The 17,165-nt window shown below is 38.5% G+C and overlaps 1 protein-coding gene across 2 annotated transcripts in view; it reads right to left on the reverse strand.

The window, feature by feature from the left end:
• The window catches only part of L3MBTL3 (L3MBTL histone methyl-lysine binding protein 3), a 154,029-nt gene that overhangs the window by 135,474 nt on the left and 1,390 nt on the right, over positions 1–17,165 (reverse strand). Inside the window, exon 1 of one of the 2 annotated variants that reach the window (XM_036768843.1) lies at positions 16,524–16,575. The exons of the other annotated variant lie outside the window; for it this stretch is intronic. The gene's annotated coding sequence lies outside the window, so the exon portion shown is untranslated. Of the gene's footprint in view, positions 1–16,523; positions 16,576–17,165 lie in introns of those variants that run through there. 2 annotated transcript variants of the gene reach the window in all.

Genomic DNA, 17,165 nt, shown 5'->3' on the forward strand with positions numbered 1-17,165 from the left:
GAGGTGTCCAATGTAGGGATTTATTTTGTATGACTATATTTATGTGATGGAGGGGTTCTGTATTTCTTTGTTTCTCTTTCTTTTCTTCCCCCTGCCCCGCCCCCGTGGGTGGGGGAGGTGGAAGAGAGGAAAAAAAATGCTTGATAATTAAAAAAAAAATTTAAGGGAAAGAAAAGGGCCTTTCAATGCCTCTACTCAGAGAGTAAAAAGAGCTCTCCTTTTACATGGACAAAATAGAATAAAGGCTGTCCCCATACATGACTCCTACTTTGGTGTTTAAAAACTTAAAAAGATCTCTTAAGTAGAAGAAGAGTGAAAAGGTAAACTAAGGCCTTCTCAAAGTCTGCCCTAACTGGCAGGTAGAACAGAAAGAAAGCAAAAACCACTTATGGCTGAGTTTATAACCAGACATAGTACATGTGTCAGTCACTATGATGCCAAAACAGCCAGATGGGGGGGAAAGTCAATCATTTGTCATATCCACACAACATCAATTTCTGACAGAAACGATAATCTAAAATTAGTCTTTGTGTTAGATGTCTACCCCCATGATATAGACATTAAAATACAGGACCATCTCTAATGCACTACCACTGACCATCTCAAATACCTCTACTTGGAAAGGATGAGAAGCACAATAGTTGCTCAGCTCTTTTCAAAGTTTAGTTTCCCCTGTTGCTACAAACCAAGAGAAGACACACTAAGCATACTTCTAGTAGATACCACTTGCCAGGCAGCTAGTCTAGGGCCAGCACTTACTGAGATCACTATTTCAGGTATTCTCTTCATCACTACAGTAGCCAAAAATGCAGTAACTACGATTTCCTGCAGAAAATGGGGAGAACATAATGCCCACTCACTAGTTACCACATTCCTCCCCAAAATCATCTTATCAATCTGAGTCTTCAATAAAATCAGAGGGGAAATATAGCAGAAGGGTCAGGCAAGGGAAGATGTCACAGATACCCACTTGCTTGATGACACACAATCTTCATTCAAAAAATTCAACAAATATTTAAGTATCTAACTTTTCCCAAAGAAATATGCTAGTGATAGTGGTGACACAAAGTTTAGGTAATGAAAGGTCACTGCCTTCAGAGCTTGCAGTCAAGTAAGGGAATAAGACAAAAAAGTTAATTCAGTATTTTTGTAGAATTGTTAATCAATCAGTACAATTGAGTAAAGAGATGACAAACATAAATAACAGAAATGCACAATGTGTGTATAATAATACAGGAACTATAACCATGATTTGATTGGTATACAGAACTTCCTCTACCAATGCAGATTTGCAACTGCTCTGTAATTTATAGGCTGCCCAGAGTATTGTAAGGAATAGTGACTTGCCCCATACCCTGAACTGCAATAGCTTTAGGTCTTTCTCTTTCTCTTCCCTCCTCCAATTTGGTCTTCCTGCCATTATCAAAGGGCCAGTATACATAAGACACAGGACTTGAACACAGGTCTTTCTGGTTCTTAGGCTTATTTTCTATCCACCATCACCATGCTGCCTCTCTCGAAGTGAATCAGAAGATACAAAAAAGAAGTATGTGGAGGCTGATGGGAAAGGTCATCAAAGGGAGGTAACATTTGAGTTGAGCATTCTACCACAGAGGTAGAAGAGGGCAACGTGTGGTCAAAGGACAGAAAGAGGCCTATGCAGAAGTACAGAGAGCATGAAGATGACTTTTATGAGATTACACAGAAATGATAAGATGATGTCAAAATGTAGAGTGGCTCTGTTGATAAGCAAGAGTCTGAACTTTACTCACTGGCAATAAGGAGACACAAGACTTCTGAACAGGTGAACAATATGACTAGATGAAGATCTCTAAAGATTATGTCGATAATCGTATGAAGAACAGATTGGAGGAGGGAAGAAAAAAAAGCAGAAGCTATTGAAATTCAAGGCATATGGCAACAAGTGCCCGTATTCAAGTAAGAACATTAGGGAAAAGGAGAGGAAGAAGAGAAGTCAAAGACATAGACTCTAAAACAATCAGGATGTTAAAAATTATCTGAAGAATTCTCTCAAGACAGTTACTAATTTGCTTTGACAGGTGGAATCAACAAGGTTTGGAAAATGATTAGATAGGATAAGTGAATAAGAAGGAAGATTTCAAACATGGCAGACAATTGGATGAATGGCAGAGCTATTCAAAGAACTGGTGAAGTCAGAAAGAGGAGCAAATTTAGGAGCAAGTTTGATTTGGGATATGAATGTGAGGCTCTGAGGAATATTAAGGTGGCAACTTGAAGGTGGCAGAAGATGCCATACAAAGTTAGGCAGAGAAAGTAGGGCTGGGGATTTAGAGTTAGAAGTCACCTGCACAGAGATACTAATTAAAGCTATGGAAACAAATGAGGTAAGACAGAAGTTCAAGGATAGAATTTAGAGAACATCCACCTTCAGGAGTAAAGAAGAGGATAAGGCCTTCACAAAGATACGTAAAAGGAATGGTTGTAAAAGTAGAAGGCATGATATCTTTGAACCATGGGAAAAGGGTTATGCTCCTGTATTTCTTTGTTGGAAGATCTGGTAGAGAGATAAAATAGTGATGTACTCCTTATGTCAAACCCCGGGTCTACCTTTCTTTTGCTCATGTGAAAATCTCAGCACGACAACAGAAATACAATGAATATATCCTGTGCCTTGTTCAGTTGTGTTTTCAGTCATGTCCCACTCTGTGACCCCATCAGGAGTTTTCTTGGTAAAGAAACTGGAGATGTTTGCCATTTCCTTCTACAGTTCATTTTACAGATGAGGTAACTGAGGCAAACAGAGTTAAGTGACTTATCCAGGGTCACACAGCTAGTAAGTATCTGAGGCTGCATTTGAACTCAGGTCTTCCTGACTCCAGGCCCTATATTCTATTCAGGCACCACACAGCTGTCCAAGCACATCCTGTGCCTAGCACAATGCAAGCCAATTTAGCAAGCATTTATGAAGCAGATACCATGTATAAGGAACTGAGCTACAATCTTAGCATATAAAGAATTTTTTAAATGTTCTTGTCCTCAAGGAGATTAAATTTGACCAAAAGATACCTAGATAAACAAATAATAAATACAAAGTAATTTAGGGAGTGAGGGGAGAAGGCAAATACTAACAACTTGGAGAATGAAGAAAAGCTTCCCATTAATGTTAACAATTGAGTTGGCCTTTAAAGGGAGCTAGGGGTTCCAAGTAGAGAGAAGGGGTTAAAAAAAAGCATTTCAGGAATAGGGGACAGCCTGTGAAGAGAAACGGAGAAAGGAAGTGGAATGTTGTTTAAGAGGTAGAGCAAGTAGGTCATTTTGGCTGGAACATAGAGTATGTGAGGGGGAGTAATGTATAATCAGCCCAGAAAGATAAGATGCAGCCAGACTGTGAAGGGCTTTAAATGCTAAGCAGAACACTCTCCTAACCCTTGGTACAGCACCTTGCACACAGGGGCCACTTTAAAAAATCTTCAGTGAACTGAACTAGATCCTGCTGTAAAGTACTTGTACCTCCAAAGGAAGTGGCAGAAAACTAGCAAGAGTGTTTCTAAGCATGATCATAGTAGTGTTTCATGTGTGTAAAAACCTAAAAAGAAACAAGAAACAAAGGGGTAGGAAGAAGCGGAATATAAGGAAATAATAATAGCTAGCATTTGTACAGTGCTTTAAGGTTTACAAAGCACTTCACATTACCTCATTTTATCCTCACAACAACCCTGTGTGGTAGGTGCTATTACTCCCTTTTTACAGAGGAGGAAACTGAGGCAAACAAAGGGTAAGTGACTTGACCAGGTCATACAGCTAGTAAGTGCCTGAAAATGAACTTGAACTCAGGTTTTCTTGAATCCAAATATAGCACTCTTTCCACAGGACCACCCAGCTGCTTCCAGAAAAGACAATCCCCATTTGGAATAGCTATAGCAGAGTCTACAATCTCAACCTAATTAAGCAAAACTAAAGAACATCTATTAGTCAAAGTTCTACATAACAACTGGTCTCTAAGTCACTTACTTTTCTGTACAGCAAAAATATCACAATCACTGCCCCAGGAAACCCTCCTTACTACCCAACATCAGTAGGGAAGAACAAATTAAGAAAAATTAAAATCCAGACCTTTAGAACAGACTTATGCAATAAAGACTTATGCGTCTGTCTGCATGAAGTTAAACTCAAAGCATCTTTCAACAAACAGATATTGCTACAAAGTAAAAACTTCCTTTCAAATCAGGCATGACAGATGCCCGCTTTGATAGTGTGCTCATACTGCCTGATAAGAACTCCGAGTTGCACACATACTAGAATAGCGAACAGTTGTATGGACACCAGAGATTTTGTTCTTGGGGCCCATCTTGTACACCCTAATGAAGTCAGTAAAATGTAGAAGACTTCAAAGTAAGTTTTGATACCTTACTATAGCATTTGGTCCTCTACTATCCAGTGCTTATGTTGAGGAAAAAAAAAACCTTTTAAAAAAGTTTTCGTATTTATTTTTGATTATTTACACGATCTTTAAATCACTTCCTTCCACCTCTTTCATTGTACCATGACAAGACTCTTCTGTTTATATGCAGTAATGGTGCATTGGGCCTTTTTACCGTTGTTGCCATGATGATTATATGCAAAGGATTAGCTACCAGAGGCACTAGTTCTTCATAAATCTTGACTTCCTGCCTTTCTGTGTGTTACCATAAGAAGGATAAAATTATTTGAGGCTGAAACCTAACCTACTTCCTCTCTAAAGGAGGGAGAAAGGGGGAGGTAGACAGGGGAAAATTTTTTAAAAATAAGAAAAGAAGCTAACCACCCCCCCAAAAAACAATCAAGATTAGGGAACTCATGGAAATTGAAGTCAGAAACTAATATCTACAATGTAAAAAGACATGCTATATTTGATATATTCTACTCTCATTGTTTATTTGGTTTTAGCTTAAATATACACTCTACAGGATAAGAAGTAAAAATACCCTTAAAATACCTAGTACAACAAAACCTTTTATACTAGAAAAGAACAGTATCCAAACATAAACATTTTTGGAACTAAAAAACAATGTGAAGGTACCTACTTTGAAGGAAGATGTGTATTCATGTTAAGAGCATGATTTTTTTAAAGTCATACACCATAAGACTAAAAATAAAGCTTCTCACTCTCCATTAATTTATCTTAATGTTTTCATAAGTATATAAATAATAATAATGAGATTTAAAGAATCACTACCATACAGGATTCAGATTTGAGTACAGTTTTGTTTTGACTTTTTTTCCCATTGAAGTCATATCTTCATACTTAACTCAGCCAATATTTTCCAGGTTATTAAGAAAATAATGCCATTTAGATTAACCATTTAGTTAAGACAACCAAAACAAGACCAACAGTGGTGGGGTGGGGGGGAAGTGGTCTGATCATGCTGGTCATCTTAATGCCTAAATTATACTGACCACTTAGGGTTTCAATTCACTTCTCAGAGCTCAACCATTTTAAATATGGGAGGGGGGGGGACATTACACTAATCAAACAGATTTCTTACAACAGTCATAGTATCCTGGTATAATTTATTTTTATAACTACTAATTTATTCCAACAATTATATACAGCATAAAACTGTGGTCTCTCAAGATGATCCAGCTAGTAGAAATCCAATTCCTTGCTATATACCCCAGACTTCAGGGAAGGCAAGGCACTGAGATACTTAATGGAACTGTATATGAACTTATTTCTTTTAGTTTTGGATTATTCTAAGTCCATTACTGTTCTACAGAGTACTTTAGTAACAGAAATTGATTTTCTAAGATCCCCTCCAGTTCTAAAGAGTGGAGGATTCTAAGTATTGGTGGTGTTACAATGTTTACTGTAGCTTGAAACCACTTCAAAGGGGTCAAATGAATTTCTTCATTTGTAACACTCAATGACTATCCAGGATACAAAGTTTTAACAACTTAATTGTTGCCTCTGCTGCTTCTAGGAACTTGGAAAGCTCTCTTTAGTCATTCACATGAGTTCTTAGCCATATTTCCAGAAATGGCGTCTTTCAATTAATTTCTGATTTTTTTTTCCTCCTCAAATTTCCTTTTTCAGTTTTCTCCCTTTTTTGTCTTACTCGTTTTTATAGACCCAGGCCCTAACTGTAAACCTTCCTTTTTCTTGAGAGTTAACTCCACTGTCTCATCAGGTTTCCTCTATAAATAGCAACTGAAATCCCTGCCATAGAGTTGCAAAGATACTCAAATCTATACCTGCAGATACCACTAGGTCTATAACCCAAAGACATCCAAAAAAAGGGGAAAGCACCTATTTGTACAAAAATATATGTAACTGCTCTTTTTGTGGTGGCTAAGAATTGGAAATTAAAGGGATGCCCATCAAATGGGGAATGGCTAAACATGGCATATGATTTTAATAGACTATTATTGTGCTGTAAGAAATTACAAACAGGATGATTCCAGGAAAAACTGGATTTACACGAACTGATGCACAGCAAAGTGAAAAGAACCAGGAGAATGTTGTACACATTAACAGCAATATTGTTAAAGTAAGAATTGTGAATGACTTAGCTATTCTCAGCAATACAATGATCCAAGATAATCCCAAAGGACTGATGATGAAGCATACTTTCCACCTTCAGAGAAAGAACTGATATTGATTAAATATAGACTGAAACATGCTATTTTTCACTTTCTTTCATTTTTTTCATATTCTTCTTGTACAAAATGACTAATATGGAAATGTTTTCCATAATTGCACATGTATAACCTATAGCTGATTGCTTACTCTCTCAGGGAGGGGGGAGGGAAGGGAAAGAAGGATAGAATTTGGAACTCAAAATTTTAAAAATGTTAAAATATATATATATTTAAAGAAAAAAGAAATTATTGAAGAAAAATCTATACCTGCAGAATGCTTTTTTCTAGTCACAGCTAATGCTCAACAACAAGCCAGTATTCGTTATGTCTGATAGGTGGTCTTACGTCCACTGTAAAGTAGAGCACCTGCCACCTGTACCACACATTTTACACTTCAGACTCTGGCTTGTATGGTTATCTCTTAAAGTACATGCTTTTTTTCCCCTCTCTTTGAAGGCAGGGGGACTTAAGAGGCTCCGTATTCCAAATGCCCACCAGCCAAGGACATCAACTTGTATATAATAGTAACTCAAATAAAAATACATTGAGCAAACACTGACTTAAGTTTTAAATGCACCTGAGGTTCAGTAAATGTGTCTTTCCTGACCCATCTTGTAAATTAAAATGGTCATGCCTTAAGGAGATGTTTTTCTACAGTTTTGGTTTTCCCTTACCACCACTCCCCACTCCCTCAGACTGATTTCACTCACTGACTTCATGCTGAACATTGGCTGGAATAGATATAATCCACTTCCTAATCTGTCACCATCTATTCAGCGCTGTTTACATTATCAGTGGAACAAGTGTAGTCTCAATACAATAAAGAGTCATTTGAAAACATTACCTGAAGGTAAGAAAGCTCTTTATAAAACACATCTTTCTCCTCCTTCATTCAACTCCCCAAGACTTGCAATTCATTCTTATTTATCATATTATGTCTGTGAAAAAAAAATCATGTTTTTCTCTTCACTCTAAAAACAGAATTCTTTACCCATAACAGAATGATCCAGATTCCTTCCAAAGCAAGAGTTCCTCCCTAGGAAGAGGTCAGCAAAATCAGAACTATACCCTAACCAGACCAACATCTACTGAACATGTCACTGGTCACAAAGTACATGGGAAATGAGACTGTAGGTGGATCAGTCCAAATCAATAACCAACACTGGAAAAATCAGATGGGCATACTCCATTAGATCAGCATCATAATATTCTTGACATAGAGCAAAACATCAAAGAAGGTGACGATGCATTAAAATGTACCTAAAAGTTAATGCACCAGGTTCTGTGGAAAGAGCTGGTTTGGGAATCAGGTTTTGAATCTGGCTTACCAACTTAATATAAGTCACTTTAGCTCTTTAGGTCTCAGTTTCCTCATTTGTAAGAGGAGAAAATTGGACTAGATCAACGGTGTCAAACTCAAAAAGAAACAGGTCCCTATGACTTAGAAAACCATAAATTAACATTATCTTCATTGTGTTGTGTTATTTATTTTGTTAAACATTAACCAATTACATCATAATCTGATTCGGGTCACACTGAGGAGTTTTGTGGGCTGCTAATTTGATACCTCGAGACTAGGTGAAATCTAAGGTACCTTCTAGCTCTAACACTGTTTGACCTGTGATTTTTCTAGAAGAGTCTGGCTTACTGGCTTCCAACAAAGGTTCAGGCCTTATCTCTTTCCCGTCATACTTTGAAACTGTTACACTGTCATCACCTTTGTAATAGGGTATTAAAGGATTCTAATAAACTACTTGAAAGGCAGTGTGGCTTAGCAGATAAAAGGAGAGCCCTGCATTCAGGAAGAGTAGTGTTCAAGACCCTCCTCTGAGATACATAAGCTAGTTGACCCTGAGCAAGTCATTTAACCCCTCAGCATCTCCAGAAAATTTCTTAATAATGTTTACATAGCTATATGTGTGTATACACATAAACATACACACACACACACACACACACACACACACACACATACCTACATACATATAGTTGTTTTTTTGACAGGGATAGGTAGAATTATTAGCCCCATTTTACAGATGAAGAAGTTAAGGTTTAGAAGGTTAAATGACTGGGCTTGAGGTCTAATTCTGCACTAGTATTTAAACTCAGATCTTCCTGAATCCTGAGATTATCAAGTTGAAGATTTGTATACCAAGACTTCCTATACCAGAAAAAAATAGCATCTGGACCTAAGGAAAAAAAAGTAAACTCCTTTAAGGCAAAAATTTCTACACAGAATAGGTACTATATAAAAGTTGGTTAACTAACCTGCAGAAGTATAGCTCCTATTCACAGCTAATTCACAGAGCAAATTTTTGGCACTGAGGGTCCTAAAAGGTACCTGTCCTAAACCACATAAAATGTAACTATTTATAAACCATCCATCTTAACTATCTGTTAACTGAGAAATTTTGGTTTGGAAAAGAAATTTCCATGCTTCTCCTTCCTCAACAATTTGGATTTTGACTGTGTAGCAACTTCATCAGAGTATAGAAAAGTAATCAAAGAAAACATAAAACTCAAAACTGTTAATATTTAACTTTGTAAAGTTGGTTCTACACAAGGATTGAAAATTATGAATAACACAGAGTATACCATAATGAAAAGAATACTAGATTTATGTAGAGTCTGAGGACCCCGATTAGAATCCTGACTTTAGACAGCTAAAGTTCCAGGAGACTGGGTGGTTCAAAGTAGGGGAAAAAAACAAATGAACCAAGAGGCAGGACACCCAAGTTCTATTTCCAGACCTACTGCTCCAGTTCTGTGTCACCACAGCAAGTCACTCACTCCATCTGGGCTCCATTTCCCTTGCCTATAAAATGAGGGGGTTAAATCATCTCTCAAGGTATCTTACAACTATAACATTCCATTATTGTAGTTACCTAATTTTTATCCTGATTTTTCTTAACAAATTCCTATAACTCCAATATTAATTACAGTACATAAGTTCTTATCACTCCAGTTCTATCAACCATCAACCTATCACTTTTGTAACTAAAATTAACATTCTTCCAAATTTGGAGCATTTGTTTATGCTATTTACTACTATCACATAAGTATACAATTATTGCCACCCAACCCAGTTTACACACACACACACACACACACACACACACACACAGAGCTCTATACATTAGAATTGTATAAAAATGTGATCTTTGACCTACATAAAAGACAAAGAGAAGTCTTTATAAAAGAGGCCTATCTAAAAACCAAAAGTAACATATTCTTTTACAGAAGAGTAATCTTGTTCTAGTATTTTGAAAAGTCAACACATAACAGCCTTTAAAACAATATCATTTAGGAATTAAATCTCTATATTTGGTCCTTGAAATCTCCCTTTCACAAGATGATAATTTCAACAAACCACCATGTCTTAACATGCAATATACTGTACTCTTTATGCATAAAAAAATACAGAGTTTGTCTGCTGTGCTTTCATATATTTATTTTCCCCATGCTATCTGTGCTGAACTGTAGACAAAGTTAATATCTGTGAGAGTGGGGAACAAATCTGTTCAATGTGTTGAGTAACGTGATGAAGACAGCTCACAAGTTGATGGATACAGTAAATACTTTTCGGTTAATATCACTTTCTTAATTATTTCTAACTTGGGGTTTTTAGACCTTATATACATGTGTTATAATGTTGCCACTCAATCTGAACTAATCCTGATCATTAAAGGCAGAGAAATGAAAACAAAAAGATAAAGTAGAAGGAAAGGAGAAAGATAAGATATACAAAAGATATACAAACACTGTAAATTCCATAGGAGAAGTAATCATGTTGTAAATTATCTAAAATTCATTTCCTCCCTGTTCCCCACAGCATGCGTTACACAGACATGTTAGTGTCCTGCACACAGTAGGCACTTAATATTTCTTGACAAAGAATGAAACAACAGAATATCAACTGGTTGACATACTATACCCATTTCACCAATTACCTCCCACTAACCTCACATGTCCTTTACCCAGAAAACAAAAACCCTAGAGAAGAGATGGGTTACAACAAAAACCTTATGGGACTCCAGCTGAAAACTCTGAATTATCTCTGCCATAGAAAAGCTGGCACATAATACACAGGAAAGTCACTATAACTCTATTACGCTATGGAGTGGTTTGAGGCAGATTATCTTGGACCTCAACCAAGGTGGGTTTAGTTACCCAAAGGACCTCATTATAAACTTCCCTCTGTTCCCAAAGAGCAGTTATAGGGAGGATGCAGAGTAAGATCTTTCAGAGTATTGCTATTATGCAAATTTAAAATATTTCATTCCAGTTCCCCAGTACTTAAGAATAAAACAATCTAACTCCAGTAATGAATGTGTGCAATTGAAATGCTAGTTAAGAACCTGCCATCCAGAAAAGAATCAAGGATAAACTTAAGGGTTTTTTTAAAACTGTCAATTCAAGCCCTCCTTAGGCAAATGGGGGAGCAGGTAAGAGGGAAGAGACACCTGCAAACCTATACCTAAAAATCCCCAGGACATATATTCACAAAGTATACCAGCTGCTTTTCTTCATTCAATATTTTGGTTTGTGACCAGGCAGAGAAAAGTCTTATACTTTACTTATGTAACTCATAACATTGATGTTATGTCAAGAAAGCAAACAAAAAAAAATTACAAAAGGTGCTGTTCCATAAAGTCCTAATCTATCATCTCATTGGGATTTTTAAGTGACCCTGGGTTCTTCAAAAGCTATTCCAGAGGAACACAAACTCTAAGTCAGCTTTCCAAACAAAGGCTAACCTAGCTAAGTACAGAGAGATTCATCACCAATAAGCTGCCCATGTGGTGAAAAATTCTTTGGCTATGGCAAATGATGCAACACAGAAAAATACAAAATGGACTTCAGTCGCATGTGGCCCTGTTCTTTTGTAGTGACAGTGCCAGATGGGCAGAAAAGGGGACAGAGGATGCTAAGAATCAAACAGTTTTTAGACCCTTCATAATCTTTAATACTACTTTTGGCATTCTAACTGTGAGATCACTGTTCAATGACCAATAGTCCAGTAATGGACCCACTATTGGGAGAACTTAACTATACTAATCACGCCATTTTCTCTACAAATGAAATCAGCAGGAAAAAAAAAAGGAAGGACAGCTAAATGCAAAGATGGCTTGCAGTTTTTTTTTTTGCTTGGAAGCAAATTAAAGAGTTGTGGGTGTTGGTTTTGTCATGCCCCCAAAGACACAAGAAACATCATTGCTTGGGTTATTTAATCAGCCCCAAATGCACTGCTCATTATAAATATGTGCAAAAAGACCACCTGAAGATAGTGCTGATTAAGTCTGTGTATCTGTTGCAGAGGATGAAGAGGTGGGGAAATTCTTCAGAGAACTTGGTAACATCCTCCAAATGAAATAAACATATACTTTGATACTTAGTGACTTCAATGCAAAGGGAGAAATAGGTAAGAACAGTGAAAACTGTTAGAAAATGTGAATCAGTGGTAAGGATGCAAAAGGCCTAAGAATTGTAGACTACACAAAAGCCTCACTGCAATACATAAGAATACTTTAATAAAAATAACAGAAAGTACTAGATAGACATGATGAGCACCAAACTACATAGCAAAAGATGAAATTGATTATATTTCAACAAACAGGAAATGCCTCATTACTGATGTGGGGTTCCTTTTTTAATCACCTGTATACCAATTAGAACACTGACTTACTAAATTAAAGATTAAAAGTAGTACAAAACTAAAAAAAATGAGAAAAAGATATGGCATTCAATTATGACAACTCTATCAGGAACTATTTAAAACATTAACTTGTGATGAAAATGGAAGATAGATGGAAGAAAGACCATAGACTCAGACTATAACAATAGCATACACAACTTCAATCCATGTGAATCAACTGCCATAAGAGAGAAGCTAAAAGAGGCTAAAAAGTACCTTAACATTAACTGGGAAATATTTTATGTATTTGCCAAAAAATATATATGGTAGTCAAGGTCAATACCAGAATGGAATATAAATGTCTTTGTTAAATCTTTTGAAAGATGTGGGCAACTTATGAGTGGTATCCACTTGGTGAAACAACAGAAGGAAAAAATGTAGTTCAAGAAATGTTGGTGAGAAACCTAACTAAATAAAGTCACCCCAAGGTATGTAAGGTTGAAAAAGGAAGAACCACAATCAGAGAAAAATGGAAACAATCTGCAAATATTTTTATAACAAACATACACATATATGTGTATATGTGAGTATGTATATATATTTTAAACCATCAAGGACTACAGAGTCCTTACATTTAGACTCTCAACTTCACAGTCCTAATCGAACTTACAGAAGAAGTAGCAACAACACCAAAGAGAACAAAGATGGGAAAGCAGCTAGATTTGACAATATATAAGACATATGCATGAGGTGACACAATTGTGGGGATGATAAGAGATCTATTCAGGAGATACCAAGACAGGGAAGATATCCAAGGCTTGAGGAAAAAATTTTTCCAGACCTATTAATACCAAAATAAGGCAACCAAGAACATCAGCAAATACCAAACCAAATTTCTACTTTCCAATCAACATAAAATTTTTATAAAAATCATCTATACAGAGAGAGAGAACATGCATTTTCAATGAAGGCATTAGTAAAGAATAGGGGGGCCTTTAAAAGCCATATTCCAGCAATTCCATCTTTACGAAATAACTAACTGAAAGATGTATCAAATGCAAGGTCCCACTTTTTATTGTTTCCTGCTTACAAAGAAGCAATTCATTCCATATAGCAAAATATAGCTTTAAAGGCTCTCTTCCAACAAGGTTATCATCCAAACATCAAAATTATACAAGGTCCCTTAAAAGATTTAGCAACACAGATAACCTTCTTTGACAATCATCCGATCACAAATAAAACAGGGAAATATATGCTAGCCAGAGGTATTCACTAATGTCATAGAAAAGATTCAGTCCAGGGTCCCAGCTAAAGAGAATTTCCTATGGATAATGAGCTCCTGCAAGTACTCTTAATGGCAGATGATATCATGATACTTGCCTCAAGCCCCAGAATATTTGCACTCTGCTGGAAGAAATCCACAACCACCCCAAAGAGTTTGCACCATCTACACAGGAAAAACCAAGTGGATAAAATATTATTATTGTCCACACTATATTACAGGTAGTTAGATGGACAACCTATAGAACTTGTCCATCTGTGTGTGTGTGTGTACATATACATATATATACATATGTGTGTGTATATATATATATTGATCAGATAGTACAAAAGGACAAGCTGGGCACAGAACTGAATGAGAGGAGAAACTGCAAAGTAGCTTTCATGAACCCCAAATTCTGAAAGAAACAAAGGTCCATCTTTTTAATACCAATATTCTATTAGTGTCATTGCATGTCTGTGGAGTCATGGGACACTCACAATTGCCAAAGAATTAAAAATGAGTATCACTCAAGAACACGATACAGAGGTACAATGGTGGGTGTGAGCAAGGTACAACATAAAGCAAATTAGTAACCTAAAAGAAGTAAAGGACGCCCCCCCAAAAAATGTATGATCAAAAAATTATCTGGTGACACAGGCAGAGCAAGAATATGAGTAGCCAGCTTTTGTATTCCTCTGTTATCTTCCACATGTCAGGAGAAAGCAAAAAAAAAAAAAAAGGTCTGTCTCCAGTATATTCCATAGACTGCCAATACTGAACTCAGAGGAGGCCATGGACAAGAGTCACACAGGATGGGCAAGCCTGGATTATTTGTGATCTGCATCCACTGAGGAAACACTCATACTGATGAAATCACAGGTCTATTTGGGTATCACAGGAGTCTTCCTTTCACAATTTCTGCATTGGAACCCTAGGTTCTGAAGCAATGACAGATGAATACAAAATGGATCTGTGAATTGATTCCATCCAACAACACAAATTGCAACTCATTTGTGTCTGTCCATCCTTGTTAACATTCTCCCAAAAGTTAAGGTGTAGGGAGAGGTCCACCAAATTTGCTAGAAGCTTTCCTTGATTTCTCCTGATATTTTGAGGGTACCAATAGAGCACTCTGGTTGTCCACCTGTCATTCCTTGCCCCATGACTAGCCTATATTTTCTCCCTGTAATCCAATTCCTTTGATGAGATACTTTATAACTTGTTTAAAATCAAAGTGAAGTTTGGGATGAAATGCAGTAGGCTTTATTAAATCATCCCAAACTGTAGCCACACTCAAAAAATGTCTTTTAAAAACCTTTAAAAGTCTACCAAGTCATATGTTGGCCACCTAAAGAAAAAGATTAAAGCCATTTGCTACACTAGGTCTCTGTATCTGTCAGATTTTAAAGCTAAGAAGTCTCAAAAAAAAATCCATTCAGCACATGAAGGGAGGAGGAAGTAGAAGGAACTACTATAATCACTGTCTTTCCATATATTTCAATTTTTTTTAATTATCAAAAGCTTTTTCAAAATAAATTTGATTTCTTTCAAACTGATGATTTCTAAGAATCATAAAAAGTTACAAACAGTAGAAACTTTAGAAATCAAACCCTCTCATTTTTCAGAGAAAGCAACTGAGATCACTCAAAGTATGTGAGGGACTAAAACAAACATCATCATCAAAAGCAATTTTAAGTGAAACTGCTGTTTCATTTTTAATGTTTTAAAAATATAAACAGCCCTTGTATCTTGACAAAATTTACTTTCAAGTAAGTCTATTTGGCCATAAAACTCAAAATAGTACTATGTGTGTTGGAGGCTGTGACTCAAAACACAGCGTAGCTCACAATAACTATAAATACTTGTTGCTCATCCAAGTGACCTTTGGATGTCAAGAAAAGGCACGGACCTCTGGGTTCTAATCGTACCTTCATTCCCCTATGATTTAGCAAATTCACTGTTCTTAGGTATCCAGCATTCCACATCCACTCTCGGACACTGGTTGAGAGTGCCTAATTACTTCCAGGTCCAAATAGATACTTTCCTCCAAAAAAAAAGGCCAGACTTTATATTCTGCCTTCCGAACTTAAAGACGCGACTTTAACCACTAGAGGTCTCCCCTTGGCCAGTTTTGCACGTACGCTATTTTTGCTGCACTTGAAACTTTCCGGAGAAATGCACACTCCTCGACTCAGCCAGTGTTTTTTTTCCTGAAAAACTTGCGCAAAAATCCACGCGACCGAGGTTCATCGATAACCAGGTCCCTGGCTTTACCGGATCCAAAAAGGACGGCATCACCAACGATGCCCCAAGTGTTTTTTTTTTTTTAAAGAACCTAACCAACCTGCAAACCAGAGGCGGGTTATGACACCCTACCCCCCAACCCACCCACCCCCAAGTTCTTTCTTCTCAAGTGAATTTCACATCTGTGATCTGACTTGTCTTGTGAACTTGGGGAACAATTAGAAATCTATTTCCGCCTTGGTTGCGGCGCACTTTCCTTTCTCTCTTAATCAATTTTTCTGTCTTTTTTTTTTTTCTGAAAATGGGAAAAAAACCAGGCGGTAAAGGGAGGGATGGATCCTGAGCTGGGGGAAGGGAAGGGAAGGGCCGGGGTGTTCAATGCGCCTGAGGAAGTTGCATAAGGAAAGAGGCTCCGTTTTTTTTCGGGTGCTCTTCTCCAACAAAGTCGGCGGCGAGTCCCAGGAGCGGGAAGAGAGAAAGGAGACGCCGGCATATTTTACATCTATCTCCCCGGGACTGAGACTGCCCGGGTCATACCCACCCCGCAGAGGGAGAGCAGAAGGACTCCCAGACACCCCCACTCCTCCATGGGGAAGGCGGAAAGGAAACCGCCCTCTTTTTAAACTTTCTCTCACGGTCTAACCGTGGGTCGGGCTCGGGCCAAAAAGGAAAAAAAAAATCATAGGGACTTTCTTTTAAAATCTGTACGGGCAATAAAAGTTTTGCAAACGCTCGAAGTTCGTGCCCCCCTCAGGCCCCGCACCCTCCCTCTTCCCTCACCTCCGGGGGGATGGGGTGCGCAGCGGACAGCCTCAGCTTCGGAGCTTCCCAATCCACATCGCCCCCCCACCTCCGCATCCCCAGGCCGGCCTCGACTTCCCCGCCCCCCATCCCCGGTCTCCCGCCAGCCGCCGGGCGGGTGGCGGGCCCAGCACCCCTCAGCCCAGGGCGCCCGGGCGGCTGTCCCCGCACGCGCGGCAGGCGCCGGGGACGCAAGCTAGACTTTGCCTCTACCTCCCCTCGTATGTGTACGTACACACACACACACACACACACACACACACACACACCAGCCCCCTTTTCCCTTCCCCCAAATCCGGGCGTAAACAAGTTGGGGAGAAGCAGCCGCCACCGCGTCTCTTCCCCCCTCCCCCTTCTCCCCGCCGCGGCTGCACACTCACTCACACTCACACACCCGCACCCGCACCCGGCCGAGTGCAGTGAGCCGACGGCGGCGGCGGCGGCGGCGGCAGCCCAGACCCAGGCGGTCCTCCAACAGCCCCCTCCACCTTCCCCTTCCTCCCGACCCCCCCTTCCCAGAAACGGGACCCGAAGGCCCCCGGCGCCTCCCGCCCGCGAGCACTTTCCTGCCTCTGGCAGAAATAAACTGGTGTGTGTGTGTGTGTGTGTGTGTATGAGGGA

This window comes from Trichosurus vulpecula, chromosome 7, assembly GCF_011100635.1.
Source record: "Trichosurus vulpecula isolate mTriVul1 chromosome 7, mTriVul1.pri, whole genome shotgun sequence".
In the NCBI taxonomy this organism is placed as follows: Eukaryota; Metazoa; Chordata; class Mammalia; order Diprotodontia; family Phalangeridae; genus Trichosurus; species Trichosurus vulpecula.